The following is a 17,170-nucleotide window of genomic DNA, read 5'->3' as shown; positions in this document are numbered from 1 at the left end:
ATTTAGGAACAAAATATGTTATGAATGTGGTCTCAGAGGTCACAAGGGAACATACTGTGCCCAGAAGAAAAGACAAGGGACCGATAATGTAAATACGCTTCGCATGAATAAAGAAAAAAGCTGCGAAAGACGGAAATATGTTGATGTTCGGATAAATGGACATCTGGTTACATTGCTTCTGGATAGCGGTGCAGATATTAGTATTATAAATGAAGATATATGGAAAAGGATAGGTCGACCTGAATTAACGAAAACCAGAAAGACGGCGAGAAGTGTGTGCGGCAAAAGATTAGAGTTCAAGGGAGAATTAAAATGCAAAGTGACATTCGCTAACCAGACTCATAAATCCAAAGTGTACGTCGTACCAGGAAAGAATACATGCCTGTTTGGGGTAGATTGGATTGTCCTGTTTAATTTATGGGAGAAACCCATAAATTCGTTTTGTAACGTTTTAACTGCAGAAAAAGCAAACCAAAGGGAAGACTTCCTGGAGGATTTGAAAACTGAATTTCCCAATGTTTTTGCCGAAGGACTAGGACTCTGTATTAAGACAGAGGCAAAATTTGAATTAAAGAAAAATGCCACTCCAGTATTCAAACCTAAAAGGAATGTGCCTTTTTCAGCGATGGACGCAATCGAAAAAGAGTTGGATAGACTTCAACAACTGGAAGTCATTGAAAAAATTAACCACACAGATTGGGCAAGTCCAACCGTGTATGTAAAGAAAAAAAATAACAGAATAAGGGTCTGTGGAGATTTTTCAATGGGTTTAAATGACTGTCTATTGGACCATAATTATCCCCTTCCGTCCGCAGAAGATCTGTTCTCTAAGCTTAACGGAGGAAAAATTTTTTCTAAGATAGACCTCTCAGATGCTTACTTGCAAATTAAGATCAGCGATGAATGCTCCAAATACTTAGGCATAAATACTCATAAGGGCATTTTTAAGCTAAAGAGGCTTCCTTTTGGATTAAAGGTTGCTCCTGCTATTTTCCAGCAAATTATGGACACGATGCTGGCAGGGTTGGAATTTTCAATGGCCTACCTTGACGATATCCTAATTAAAAGTGAAAATTTGCAAGATCATAAGAAGCATGTAAAAGAAGTATTCAAAAGAATACAGGAATTTGGTTTTAAATTGAGCCCAGAAAAATGCGATTTTTTTATGAAAAAAATTAAATATCTAGGTCAAATAATCGACAAAGAGGGTCGAAGACCGGATCCACAAAGGACTGAAGCAATTGAAAAGATGCCTGCTCCAGATTCAGTGACAAAATTAAAATCGTTTTTGGGATTAGTTCAATACTATGCAATTTACATCCCTAACATACATAATTTAAGAGCTCCTCTTAACGAGTTACTGAAAAAGGGTGTTAAATGGAACTGGAATAAGGAATGTGAATCTGCTTTCCAAAATATCAAAAGATGTCTACTGTCAGACTTAGCATTGGCACATTTCAATCCAGAAAAGGAACTAATACTAGCAACGGACGCCAGTGATTACGGTGTTGGCGCTGTATTACTTCACAAGTATGAGGATGGTAGGACAAAAGCTATCGCCCATGCTTCAAGAACGTTGGTTGCAGCGGAGAAAAATTACAGCCAAATTGAAAAAGAGGCGCTGTCGATAATATTTGGAATTACAAAGTACAATCGATTTCTCCATGGACGATCTTTTATTTTGCAAACCGACCATAAACCCCTACTTACCATATTTGGATCAAAGAAAGGCATTCCCACACATACTGCGAATCGATTACAGCGATGGGCTGTAACCCTCTTAAACTATCAGTTTAAGATGGAACATGTATCCTCAAAAAAGTTAGGACACGCAGATGCATTATCACGGTTGATCCCTAAAAGAAGCGAAAGTTTCGAAGAAACGGTAATTGCTGCGCTTAAAGACGAAAGTGAATGTACAAGTTCAATGTGTAATATGATACGTGAACTTCCGGTAACTTTCGAAAAAATAAAAAAAGAGGCAGTAAATGACATTTTCATTAAGAAAATGAAAAATCAATTGGGATGGATAAAAAAAAATAAAAAGGTAGATCAAACAACGCTTTTTTCCATCTGTGAAGATGTGCTCATGTATGGTGAGAGGATCGTAATTCCACTAACGTTACAGAGGAAAATTCTGAAGGAATTTCATACAGGTCATCCGGGCATTTCGAGAATGAAATCCCTTATGAGAGGATATGTGTACTGGCCTGGTATGGACAAGGAAGTTGAAAAATGTGTCAAGACATGCAGAGGATGTCAATTAGCAGCTCGAGATCCTCCAGTAAAAACGACGCCATGGCCAAAGACGGACCTACCCTGGTCACGTCTGCATATTGATTATGCGGGACCTATAAATGGTTATTTTTACTTGATTATTGTAGATTCTTTTTCAAAATGGCCAGAAATATTTAAGTTTAGACATCCAACAGCAAAAAACACTGTGAGTGCGCTTAATGAAATTTTTAGCCGTTTTGGAGTGCCAAAAACCTTAGTGAGCGATAATGGAACAGCATTTACTGCTCATGAATTCAAAGAATTCTGTGACTCACTAAATATTCTACATATGACAACACCTGTGTACCATCCACGATCGAATGGGTTGGCCGAAAAATTTGTAGATACGTTTAAAAGGGCACTTAAGAAAAATCTTACTACGGACACAGACGAACAATGTATTCAAACATTTTTAGCAATTTACAGGGTGACACCAAATCCTAATAATAATGTCAATTCTTCCCCGGCTGAGCTAATGTTTGCAAGAAAGATAAGATCTGTCTTCGATAGGCTGCTACCAGAGAAAGAGAAAGTTTTCAAAAAAGAAAACCTTAATACCAAGTGCTTCTCCCCAGGTGAAAATGTATATTTCAAAAATTTTCAAAATGGACGAAATCAGTGGGTTGAAGGTATTATCAAAAAAAGGATTGGGAGCATGGTCTATACCATCCAAGGATTAAGTTTTGTCTGCAAAAGACACAGAAATCAAATACGTCCCAGACTGTCTCCAAATGTGGAAGAGACACCAATGGAAACATTGTGCGATATTTTTGATATACCAAAACCAGCGTGTGTACCGCAAACAATGAATATTTCGCCTGAACCGACCATACGGGCTGGACAGAAACCTTTACCCCGGGTAACGCTGACCAGAAGGAAAAGCGCAAGAAAGAGAAAAGTTACCAGGAGATTAAGCCCTGACCCTAAAAGGAAGAGGTATCTAAGCTAAAATCAGGAAGATTTCAGCTTCAGGGGGAGGTGTTGTGAAGGAACATAACTGGCTATACACCGGTTACAAACTGTATATATATATTGGACTGTTTGGCAGACAGGGGCAGACAGCGGCAGACAAGCAGTCGCAGTAAGACGGATAGTCTTACGTGTTGATTATCAGACTTTCTTCCCCATACTTGTTACTATGTACTTCTATTTACCTTAGGCGAGCAGCCTTACGTTTCTGTATTATAAATAAACCTCATTACACATACCACTCGGTGTAACTCACGTTTGTCTTTATTTCCTAAGTATTTAGGAATATAACAAAAACCTTTGCAAGCAAACAAGTTTCCATAGTGGCCCACGCAGGTGTACATTCGTCTTGGAGTAAACGGAAGATCGCAGCCATCTGAGTATACTCATCCACACATGGAAAAACGACGATAAAAAGAACGATAAAAAAACGAAACAAGACCGTGCACGTATGTAAAAAGATTTCTTAATTATTTCCTGATCTCTCACTGGCGATGGCGCACATATGTACGAGTACGAGTTAATTGAAAACGCATGTACGAACATTATGTTAAACATTTTCATTAGTTAAACATTTAATATGAAATATTACACAATGATTTTCTTCTGCCTCTCATCGCTGAAGATGATGGCGATCCCCTCTCTCTCATTTTCTTCTTCCTCCTCTTTACCCCATTTAATTCACCATAATCTTTTCAATAGTTGAATACAATAAAACAATTTTCTATGTGTGAAATTGTATTCACTAGTCGTTGAATTAAACTCAATACAACAACCAAGAAAGGTTTCGCAACAGAATAATAAGATTGGAAACCATATTTCCCGGACACATGACGCTTCTCTCAGCCAACGGGCAAATTTGTCAATGGCCGGTCTTTTATATTAAACCTAACAGACATGATACAAAACATTGGTTATGATATTACGTCTGTTGAAATGAAAAGATTTTTTTTAAATAATTTTGTGTTCCATTATGTTCTTCTTGTCTTTTTTTATATTTTCTTTATGTTTTAGTCAAACGCTTGTTGGTTTTTCTCTCAAGAGAAGACCTAAAAAGTAATCTATCTGCCCTGTGGGCGCCAACACACGTTGTTTAAATATCCACTGGCTCAAAACGAAACCATGGCATGCGCATGAACCTTTTTAATGAAGATTGAAGTTGATCAAAAAAGATATCAGACGCATGTTTCATATTAAGTTGGTGTACGAGATTTTCTAGTTTAAAAAAGAGTCAGTTAAAACTATTCTTATTCCATTGTATTCATATTATTTTTGCTTAAACATATCATCAATACTTATTTATAACGTTCTTTCAGATTATGATCGGTTGGTTGGTTTTGTTTTACGGCATATCAACTCTTTTCAGGTTATTTAATGCCGAATGCAAAGATTTTGAAGAATTCTTTTTAATAGAATATATTTCTTTTTTCAAGTCGGTTTCTATTTAACCCATAGTCACAGATAGCGACAGACGGATGGATGAGGTGGGGAGGGGTCACCTCTCTTCTCGGATTCAACAAGCAATCTGCTTCAGCTCCCAAGTCTACTCTGCGACTCAACTCTATCTCTCTAATTTTCGCACGACAGTTGTATATATAGTAAGGTATGTGGATGGGGTGGAAATTCTCCCCAGCCAATAAGATTTCGCCACGAAATCGAAAGCTTTTAGGGTTTTGCGTGGGTACAATTCCCACACTGAAATCGAAATTACTCATTCTCCAGGCCAGGTGTCAATTGTGACATCCGACCCTGGGTTCATTTAAGGCCAGACAAGGTTCTAAGTGAAATTTCCTGTTGTCAACTTTTAGCCGTAAAAATATATTTCTCTGGTTTTCAAACAATATCTATTTTGACATGAAATAAAAAATATATATTTATCTTCTCTATCTTACATCCTTGGGTTATCTGGCATCACCCAGTAATAAAAAGCTACTTCAGCGTAGTTCTAATGCTCCTCAATGGGGGGATTACGTTACAGTAGCTCCACTCTACCCAAAGCCCGCAAGTTGGGGCCTCACTACTGGATATAGTTTAAGGTCATATCCAGGACATCAGATTATGAAACTAAACTGATTATACAGTTTCAATTTTCTTGGTTCTATGTTGTTTTACTTTTCTTGCAGTTTTCATGGGCCGCCTTGTAGCTCATGTGTATTCAAGAGCTTTCCTTAATATTTTAGCTTTTTTCATTATTTTTTCCCTCATATCTTCTCGATTATTCCACTTGAATCTGATTTCTCATATTCTTTGTTCCAACTTTTTCGTGATTGTTCCTGGTTCTCCTACGATTTTTGATGTTTCATGATTTTCCTCATGTCCCTTTTCCTTTGGCCAGTTCAGTGTATTTGAGTCGCTCCTCTGTATCCTTGATATATTTATCCTGTGTCTGATAGAACGACGAAATCTACGATCTACCAAGCGTCATCTTACCCTTCTTCTTCTTCTTCTTCTTATTATTATTATTATTATTATTATTATTATTATTATTATTATTATTATTATTATTCACTGACTAGATTTAGTCACACGGGCCATCAACAAACATTTCTATTTGGAAACTATTTGTAGCATTCTCTGAAGTCTGAGTGACAACAAATTTCCCCAGATTTCCAGTACTCTCCACCTCTGCCGATAACCATTGCAGATGAATTTGCGTTATCATGACAGTCACTTACCATTGTTTTCTTGCTGGTAGCGACCATTGGTCTTCACTGGAATTTTCGTGGCAACAACCCTCCCTAAGCTCCCCGTCCTCTTTGCACTCGTTCATCGGAGATTTGGCTAATGATTTCTCTCCTCGTCTCTTTCCATACTCCTTGATCCTTCTCGCTTTGGCGTAGTGTAAGTTTTTGGTGACACACACACACACATAAATAATTCCAGAACAACTGTAGCATTTCCTGCATGTCCATTTTGTGTCTGTAGTTCCTTTGTATTCATCTCCACATTCAAGAGAGGTTCTTCTTAGAGACGATATCATAGAGATTCCAAGTATGAAGGGTAGTGATAGGCAGAAGGTGAAAAACGAGGTAAAAATAATTCAAGGAGTAATTCACAACATCATAAGAAAGAACATATCGATTACAGAACTTAACAGGCTTCTGTATGCTGCGTCATACGTTATTGCGAATCGTTTCGGCTTATTACAAGAAAAAAAGGGAGAAATGAAGGATAGAAGGCCACACTGGCAGAGGTGTCTTGAAGAAAGTATTAAACGGTGGCGGAAAGACATTGGTAAAATACACCAAATAAGAAAAGATGTTAAACTTGGCCAGAAAGCGAAGGGCGAGCTTGAAAGGAGGTATAGATTGCTCGAAAAAAGGAACGATGAACGTTCTAACAATGTTGAAAGAGAAGGTCCACACTGGTGGTATGAAAATTAGGAACTTTGTTGGAAAAAGTGTTGCATTTCGGCAGAACAACCTTTTCCGGAACAATCAGTCTCAGCTGTATAAAGAATTATATGGTAGTAAACAGGCGGGAAATAACAACACTCCAAATGCAAAAGATGCAAGGAAGTCCTGGAATGGGATTTGGTGTGTCGAAGGGCGATATAATGAGAAGGCTAGCTGGTTGGAAGAGGTCAGAGAGAGGCTATCAGAAATGCAGCAGAAGAAAAACGTTGAGATAACCATCGATGACGTTAAAGCTGGCATACGAAGGATGACAAACTGGATGATGGGCTTCTGCTTTAAACAGTTCCCATGCCTTTATTCAACTATAGTTGCTGATCTGCAAAGGATTGTAGAGTCGGGAGATGTTCCTGATTGGCTTGTGAAGCAAAGAACAACACTGATTAGGAAAGATCCTGCAAAGGGAACAGATGTCAATAATTATAGACCAATTACATGTCTGCCATTGATGTGGAAACTGTTGACTGGAATATTTTCGGAGAAAATTTATGAACATCTAGAGAGTAATGGTGCTTTTCCCTGACGAACAAAAGGGGTGCCGGAAAGGCTCGAAAGGTACTAAAGAGCAACTACTAATTGATAAAGCAATAATGCAGGATGCGAAGAAGAAGAAGAAGAAGAAGAAGAAGAAGAGAAATCTGAGCGTAGCATAGATCGATGAGAGAAAGGCTTATGATATGGTTCCTCATTCATGGATACGTGAAACACTATTGATTATGAAGGTTGCTGAGAATGTGGTAGGGCTTTTGGAGACAAGTATGGCTCAATGGAAAACGGTGCTGACAGCAAACAGAGAAGAAATGGGACAGGTTGGCATTAAACGTGGGATATTTCAAAGAGATTCGTTATCGCCACTTCTTTTTGTAATGATAATCATGACTCTCAGCATCCTCTTGAAGGGATAAAAACTGGGATATAACTTTGGATCTGGTGACAGAGGCCTTAACCATCTACTGTTTATGGATGATTTGAAAATATTCGGTAGAAATGCAAAGGAAATAGAGAGACTGGTAGAACTTGTGGGGACATACTCAGAAGACATTGGGATGGAGTTTGGGATTAGTAAATGTGCGATCCTGGTGATGAAAAGAGGAGTAAAAGTTCATTCGAATGGAATAGTGCTGCCAAATGGAGAAATCATGAAAGAAATAGAAGATACAGGATATAAGTATTTAGGAGTGCTGGAGGGTGTATGCATCATGAACAGAGAAATGAAGGAAAAGGTCAGAAAGGAGTATATTAGAAGAGTGAAACTACTTGCAAAGTCGAAACTGTATGGAGGAAACCTAATGAAAGCAGTGAACGCATCGGCAGTCAGTGTTTGAGATATAGTGCGGGAATTTTAGAATGGTCTGGCAAGGATTTGCATGCCATGGATATCAAAACAAGAAAAGTTTTAGCAATGTTTGGTATATTTCACATTCGAAGTAGCGTTGCAAGGCTGTGTCAAAAGAGGAAAGAAGGTGGGAGAGGATTGAAAAGTGTAAAAGATTGTGTGAGAACCGAGGAGATGTCGTTGAAGGAGCATGTGGTTAGAAGTGAGGAGTGGATTAGGAACACGATTGTTCAAAAAAGTGGTTCTAGGAGAGGAAGTTGCTGCTGAATGCCGGATTTGTGGTAAGATCTCAGAGTCAATTGCGCACCTTGCAGCAGGGTGTAGTGGACTTGTCTAGAGAGAGTACCGCAAAAGACACGATCGCATGGGATTCCGGATATATTGGGAGGTGTGTAAGAGGGTTGGGGTGAAGTGTGCTGGAAAATGGTTTGAGAAGGTTCCTGATGAAGTGAGAACAAGTGATGAGGGCAAGGTAGAGGTATGGTGGGACAAAAGTGTCATAACGACCAAGCAATTGGAACATAATAGTCTGGATTTGGTCGTCATTGACAAGGTTTCAAAAAACTGGCAGATTGTAGACTTCTCAGTACCCTGGGACAGGAATGTGAGAGAGAAGGAGAATGAGAAGTTGAGCAATTATGCTCCATTGGCCTTGGAGATAAGGCGTATACATGGGGTTAAAACACAAATAATCCCGGTCATAGTTGGTACACTAGGAGTAGTATCAAGTCGTCTGGAAGAACAATTGAAAAAACTACAAATCCCCTAATGTTTTAGGCGGCCTTGAAACCTCTGCAATTATATGTACCACGAACATCATTAGGAGAATCCTTGATCTTTGAAGCTCCTGGTTTGAAGTCAGGGTTAAGGGAAATCCTCTGGAAATAAATCCCACCCCTTTCCAGAGAGACGTTCATAAACGAAATCAGAATTATTGTTATTATTATTATTATTATTATTATTATTATTATTATTATTATTATTATTATTATTATTATTATTATTGGCTCACAAAGAGCTTCCACACAGTTTATCAAATGTCTCTCCTTGAAAACAGCCTATGGTGTTCCCTGGAAGCTACGTGACAACAAGTCTCACTTGATTTCCAGTACACTCCGCCTTTTTTGATACTATTTATAAATAAGTTTGCATTATCGCAACAGCTGTTCGCCATTGATTTCTCGTGGCAGCGGATATTCGTCTTCACTGGAATTTGAGTGGCAATAAGCTTCCCCAAGGTCCCAGTTCTCTTCGCACTTATCCAGCAGAGATCTGGTCAGTACTCTCTCCTCGGTCTTTCTTTCCTTCTTGACTCTACTTGGCTGTTTGTTCTCACTTGGGGGGGGGAGTCAGTAATGTTGTAATGGGGGAGGGGGTAGAGAACTTATAGATATGCGGCTTCAGTGTTCTTGGTTCTATGTGGCGTTTCATGTTTTGCCTCTGCAGCAGTTTGTCTGGTCCGCGATTGTTGCTCATGTGTGTTAGTTTCCACATTCAAGGATTTTCCTTAATATTTCAGCTGTTTTCATTATTGTTGTTTGTTGTATTTTCCCAGTCATGCATCTGATTTCTCCCATTCTTTTTTCAAATTTTTCGGGGTGGTTCCTAGTGCTCCTACTATTATAGATATTATTTTGATTTTCTTATCTTCCATATCCCTTTCAGCTCTCTGACTAGCTCTGTGTATTTCCTCCGTTTCTCATTTTCTTTGATATTCACCCTGTGGTCGGCTGGGGCAGCAAAGTCTACGATTTGACAGGATTATTATTTTTTAAATACTCTTTAGAAGTTCACACACACACACACACACACACACACACCATCATCGCAGGTAAGTAATTGACAACATTTAGTGGTTTTCCTAGTAGTCTAGGTGATCACAAGTTTTCACATATTTCCAATACTCCTTAAGTATTTTTGTAACATTTTAAAAAGTCTTTGCGTTATTACAACAGCCGCTTGCCATTGACTTCTCGCTGGCAACGACCATTGGTCTTCACTGCAATTTGGGAGGCGACAATCTCGCCTAGGTCTCAGTTATCACTCACTGATTCAGTGGAAGTCTGGTTAGTGCTTCTTTTGTCAGTCTATCATCAGTAACTCATTACGCCTATTTGGTATGCCGCCAGTCTATGCTGTCACCGCCACTATTCTGCGGGAGGGGCGAAGTTAACTTATAATTTTGCGATTTCACTCTTTTTGCTTCTATTTTTTTGTTTTATTTCTGTTTTATTTTTCGTAATAGTACCGGTTAGCGGTTGTAACTGACGTGGATTATTTTTCACATCCGAAAGTTTTCCTTCAAATTTCCGATGTTATCAGTTTTGAACATTACCGTTTGTTGTATATCTTCCTCTTGATTCCAATTTCTCCTAATCCTTTTCTGTTTTTACTAGTCATACTACAATTATTGGTATTATAGTGATTTTTAATGTTCCACATTTATCAGTTTAATTTGTTTTTTTGTCTCTTTGATCTTCGCCCTGTGGCCTTCTGGGACGGAAAAATGTACAATTTGGCAATTGCTTTCCTTTCTTGATAATTATTATGACATCTGTTCTCCTTGGTGGATGGGTTTATTTTGTTGCATCTTTGTGGAATGATCCCAGTTCGAGGCCGTTATTGAGGTTGAATGCGGCTACATTAGATAGATGTCAGAACTACTTCATAATTCAGTACCCTGAATCGATTTTTTATTAAAGTTTTCAAAAAAACTGTAGTGTTGTTTCCTTCACGGCGACAGATTTATCGTACCACTTTGTATATATGTATATATATAGATATATATGCATCCATATATATATATATATATATATATATATATATATATATATATATATATATATATAGACGATTATTGGCTGAAGAGAGCTTGATAAGGATACCTTAAACGGTCCTTATTATCGGACTTGAAACCGACGGTACCAATGATTTGTATCATCTAACAACTTTCTGTACACAAAATATAAATACAATATATATATATATGAGGGAAAACATTCGATGGAGGTTAAAAAAAATTAAATAAATAAGGAGGTTTCTCCCTCACTTTTTAAAACCGAACTTATTTTATTTATTTATTCATTTGTTTATTTTTGTATAGGGAAACGAATTCAAACGGAGGGATCGACTAAAATATAATTAAATTATCGGAAAGGGGAAATGGGGGGGTCGACTAAAATAAATCTATTGTTATGATAATTATACAATGAAGAGGAAACGCCTTAGAAACTAATCAAGTCCAACCAAAAAGACAATCCCTTTGTTTATAGAGAGAAGGTTTCCTCAAACGGATGGAATAACGTTTTAGTGGCATTTCATCATGTATTAATCGTCAGAATGTAATAAACAATTAATTACTTGCGTGGGTAGACTCTGCCACAAGTAATTATGGGTCAATAAAGATCACTTGAGAACCCGCTTGTAATAATCCAATAAGACAAAAGGCGATATTATCCCAGGAGTTTCCACTAATGAAGTATCTATTTTGAAAAGACCCTGGGTAAAACACTTCAGTTCTTCCATATTGTGGAAAAAAACAGTTTGAGTGCTATTCTTTTACTGCTCGTAATATCTTTGAGAGACGTTGAGTCTCTGTAAATAATGTTCAAATAATGAGAAAAATAGAGTTTCGACTGGGTCCTGTTGAAATGTAGCTGAAGTTTTCGTACTTGGTTAAAAATCGCCTGCACTCGCATAAACATTTATGGCAGGCGACGGTGTCATCACTTTAGGACTAGCGATAGAGAACCCTGCCTGATTTTCGTTTCTTGATTTGTGGTCAGCCACAGTTCTAGTTCGGATAAAGCTAATTTTGTTCGGTCTACAACAGTATTGGTTTGTTTGCGCCTTCTTTTTTGGCTTTTCGTGGCCTAGAACAAGAAAAGTTTCCTTTTAATATGTTTTTCAAGGCATGGCGTCTGTTGTACTTTTTATTTATTTATTTTATGTTTATTTATTTATTTATTTTTGCAAAAATGATTGATTGCCTGTTTTCATAATTTAAATTCATGAATCCAATCCAACCCAGTAATTTATTGGTCTTATTTAATACATAAGCTTTTACTTTTTCCGTCTTTCCCAATAATGTAACGTTCGCAAAAAATTCACCTTCGAAGTTAATTGGCATATTTGCTGTTTTGCGTGTTCTCAGCATTGTGGGTTTATTCAATTTCTTCCAAGTATTTAAATTTACTATACAAATCGAATTGCATTTTTATTTATTTCCCATGAATTTCTATAGTCACATATTTTCGCAACCTTTCTTCGTTATTTTCAATCTCCGCCAAACACTCTGGTTTTATATTTAACTTTATTTCTGCAATGAGTGTCTTTGTGTTCTTTTTTTTTTTTTTTTTACATATAAAATATTTTATTGATAAATATGGAGAGTCCTTAACCCAATGCAAATTACCACATCGCTTAGATGGGGACGGGTTTTTCTTTCTTCAAATTCTTTCTTAGTAATTTGTCGATGTATGCGTATGTTTTTCCCCAACTTGTGTTTTATTTTTTACGTGTTTTTTGTCTGTTTTTATTTATCTACACGACTTCGATATCCTTAGAATCTTTGTTTAATAATTTCTATTTTCTGTCAGTCTTTCGTTAAATTTTGTAGAGTTAAGTTTGATTCATTTACTAATTTTGTTAGGACACGCTTCCTAATTTCCGAATTTCGACGAGAATTAGTACCAGTGCAAATACTAAACATTAAAAATTGTCCGTACTGAGGATTGCAAGCTTGAATTAATTGCAATGTTTATTGTTGTGAAATCATCTTTGTCATTCTCCTAGAAAATAAGACATGACCAACTCTTATGGAACAAAGAGACGCTCGGATTAAATAGTTCTGCACAAAGTTCAACCGGAGCGACGAAAAAAAGAACAGTTATTTTTAAGATCAGATTTTTTTTAATTTTCGAAAAGTATTTGCTAGAAATTTTATTTTCTTTCGCCGGTGTAATGTAAAATAGTCTCATGTAAAAATATTCTTTTTGGTCTATAAGAGAGAAGACTATTTTAAAGATCGGATGTTTTCAGTTTTCGAAAATAATTTGATGCGATATTATTATTTCCTGCGGCCAGTGTAACGTAAAATAGTAATTTGTAAAAACTGTTCTTTTATCTATAAGTGAGAAAGACTAGTTTTTTTCGATTTTCGATACATATCGAATGAATTTCTGTACTGAACATCAAAGAACACTGCCAGACATATAAATTACCTTTGTGTAAAATTTGTAAAAACTGTTCTTTTATCTATAAGTGAGAAAGACTAGTTTTTTTCGATTTTCGATACATATCGGATGAATTTCTGTACTGAACATCAAAGAACACTGCCAGACATATAAATTACCTTTGTGTAAAATTTGTAAAAACTGTTCTTTTATCTATAAGTGAGAAAGACTAGTTTTTTTCGATTTTCGATACATATCGGATGAATTTCTGTACTGAACATCAAAGAACACTGCCAGACATATAAATTACCTTTGTGTAAAATTTGTAAAAACTGTTCTTTTATCTATAAGTGAGAAAGACTAGTTTTTTTCGATTTTCGATGCATATCGGATGAATTTCTGTACTAAACATCAAAGAACACTGCCAGACATATAAATTACCTTTGTGTAAAATTTGTAAAAACTGTTCTTTTATCTATAAGTGAGAAAGACTAGTTTTTTTCGATTTTCGATACATATCGGATGAATTTCTGTACTGAACATCAAAGAACACTGCCAGACATATAAATTACCTTTGTGTAAAATTTGTAAAAACTGTTCTTTTATCTATAAGTGAGAAAGACTAGTTTTTTTCGATTTTCGATACATATCGGATGAATTTCTGTACTGAACATCAAAGAACACTGCCAGACATATAAATTACCTTTGTGTAAAATTTGTTAAAGATAGGCTCAGCCGTTTCGGAACCTATGAGAAAAGAAACTCACACACACAAAGTGACTTTTATATAATAGTAGAGATTTCGTTTTTCTCTTCTTTCTTTCTTTCTTTTTCTTCTTTCTTTTTCTTCTTTCTTTTCTTCTTTCTACCTACGACGCGTCCGAAAATTTATAACCATTTTTCGTTTCAGCGGAAATTTCCACTTCTACAACTTTTCAAACTCCTTTTAATATTATTAACGAAAACCGATGCCTCCAGCGTCTCCAAACATTAATTGCGCTTCAGTAAGTTTAACTAAGGTGGAGAGTTTGAAAATAACTGAGAGAGAGAGAGAGAGAGAGAGAGAAAGAGAGAGAGAGAGAGAGAGAGAGAAAGCGAGAGAGCGAAGGGCACTTGACTATTTCGGACAGCTACTCAAATATAATCTGCCCTCCTGACAATTCCACACTTTTAAAGATGTCCTTGTATTTACATAAAAGCCATTGTCCACCTATCTGTCGATTCATTTATCATTTTCGCAGGTTTGTGATTTTCATCGCTCATTCTGAATGGACATATCTTACTTTACATGCGTCCAACAATTCCTATAACGGTGTTTCAAATCACTTGATCTGTCACATATAAGTTGAAATCTGTTTAGATGCAAGAATGCATTTCTACTAGAAACTTTAAAGCTTAATTTTCAATAATATTTTGCTAATATACCAGGTTTAATCTAAATAGCATGTTAGTACGTTTGTAAAACTTTAAACAGATTCGCTATTTTCTGCCATGGTTAAGTTTAAAATAGAATTCGCGTTACTCTAGCAAGCCTAAGTTTGATGTATCATTTTTGTTGATCTGTCACGCTTGTTTGAAGTAGCACACTTATTCATCTTCTGCTTTTCAGTATGGAATATTTTATTTATTTATTTATTTTGTTTCACTTAAGTTTAATATGGCATGTTAGAAATAGCATTTACGTTGTAATGCTTAAGTTTGAAACAGCAATTTAGTTGATCTGTTATACCTAACTTTAAATCACATTTTACTTGGTCTGTTATGCTTAAGTGTAAAATAGTACGAATGTTGGTCTTCTCAGATTTACTTTAGAATAACATTTTTGTTGATCTCGCATGCTTAAGTTTTAAATAATAGTTTTATTGGTCTGTCATGCTTTAGTGATTTTAAAAGTTTAAGCTTGAAATAGAATTAATGTTGTTCTGTCATGCTTAAGTTTGAAATAGCATGTCCGTTGGTTATGCAAGCCAAAGTTTTGATTAGACTTATTTGTTATTTTAGACTTTGATTTGTTATTTGTTTATTTGTCAATCATGCTTAAGTTTGAAATATCATCTTATTCTCTCTTCAACTTTTAAATGTGAAATATCATGTTTATCTTTTCTGTTTCACTTCAAGTTAATATGGCAGGTTTGTTGGTCTGCAAGCTTTATCTTTGAAATCACAGGTTCGTTGGTGTGTTATGCTAAAGTTTGAATTCGTATGCCTGTTGATCTGTTACACTTAGGTTTGAAATGATTATTATAGCCTAGAGTATGAATTTTTCACGTTCAGTCTCTCCGGTTTAATTTTTACACAGCATTTTCATTTGTAGAGGGGACAGGATGGTATGCTTGTGTTATAGACGATCCCGTCCCCAATTGAATGGTAAAAGGTTTGAAAAGTAAAAGGTCGCATAATGATGACGATATATAGAAGCGAAAGAATGCAATTTATTTACATAAATTTACATGAGAAATATTAAGGATAGAAAGAATAAGAGTTCGTTGAGAATAACAGTTTGTTACTTGCGATTGATGAGAGGCTGACGGGTTAGTCAGGAGCGCTGTTGGTGGCCGATACCACCGGAGCGGTATATGTTACATCTTGACTGCTTGAGGGTTCAGCGCGAAAACGGAAGAGAAAAGAAAGAAACGAGAAGCCACGTGGCTTTGTCGCTCTCCGGTTATCAGAGTTAAAAGGCGACAATCAAATAATCCTGGGGATTTCCATTCCCACACATTTAAAAACGCGCTGTTTGAATGGACTATCTACTATCGTCATTATCTTAATCGCTGTCACATAAGAATAATTCTCTTAAATAAAGCCTACAAAGCAGTAAAAAAAATATAACCTTACTAATTGTTGCGCCCACCTTATGGATAACAATAATCTCTTCTTCTTACTATAAAAACCAAAGTATAGTTTGAATTATGAACAATAGATGCACATTTTTTCTACAAAGGAGTCACTATTTTTCAAGGCTCAGAGGCCACTCGAGGATAAGAGTTAATGAATGTAAGATGATGCAGAAGTACTAGTTAATAGTGCAATTTAGGTATAATTTGATTATTTAAGAGGACAGCTCAACAAGAATTTGTTTGTATTAGACTTGACAGTTTCCATATTGTAGTTAACTGAGAAGCAGGCAAGCGAAACAGGCGTGCAGTTCTAGAGAAAAAAATGCTTTGTTCATGGAATTAGCGTTTAGATTAAGGCATAGATAGAAAGTGGGTGAAAATTTCCACTAAATAAGAAGCCGTGACTTTCTTCTGGACCCTTATCCGTCCACAACATTTATTGAAGAATGCTCAAAAAAATATGTCGATAACAATCTGTAACGAGGTTTTCACATTTTAACAAATATGTAACGTTGTTTTCACATTTAAATATGTAACGAGATCTTTACATTTTAACAAATATGTAACGTGGTCTTTACATTTGGACAAATATGTAACGTGGTTATTACATTTTAAAAAATATGTAACGTGATTATTACATTTTAAAAATATGTAACGTGATTATTACATTATAACAAATGTGTAACGTGGTTATCACATTTTAACAAATATGTAACGTGGTTATTACATTTTAAAAAATATGTAACGTGATTATTACATTTAAAAAATATGTAACGTGATTATTACATTATAACAAATGTGTAACGTGGTTATCACATTTTAACAAATATGTAACGTGGTTATCACATTTTAACAAATATGTAACGTGGTTATTACATTTTAATAAGTATGTAACGCGGTTATCACATTTTAACAAACATTTAACGCGTTTTTTTACATTTTAACATACATGTAACGTGGTTATAACATTTTAACAAATATGTAACGTGGTTATTACATTTTAACAAATATGTAACGTGGGTTTTACATTTTAATACTGACGTTATGTATGAAAGTCTCGCAAAGAGATAGAGAAAATACATTTTAGTTGAAATGAAAGGCATTTAGGAATAGTACTCCAAACTCTGTCTGCATCTTGGTTTTACAAGTCTTTTCGTTTGC

Source organism: Euprymna scolopes, chromosome 38, assembly GCF_053919585.1.
Source record: "Euprymna scolopes isolate OS-2025 chromosome 38, ASM5391958v1, whole genome shotgun sequence".
NCBI lineage: Eukaryota > Metazoa > Mollusca > Cephalopoda > Sepiida > Sepiolidae > Euprymna > Euprymna scolopes.
The sequence above is the reverse complement of the archived record's forward strand: the minus strand, read 5'-3'. Positions refer to the sequence as shown.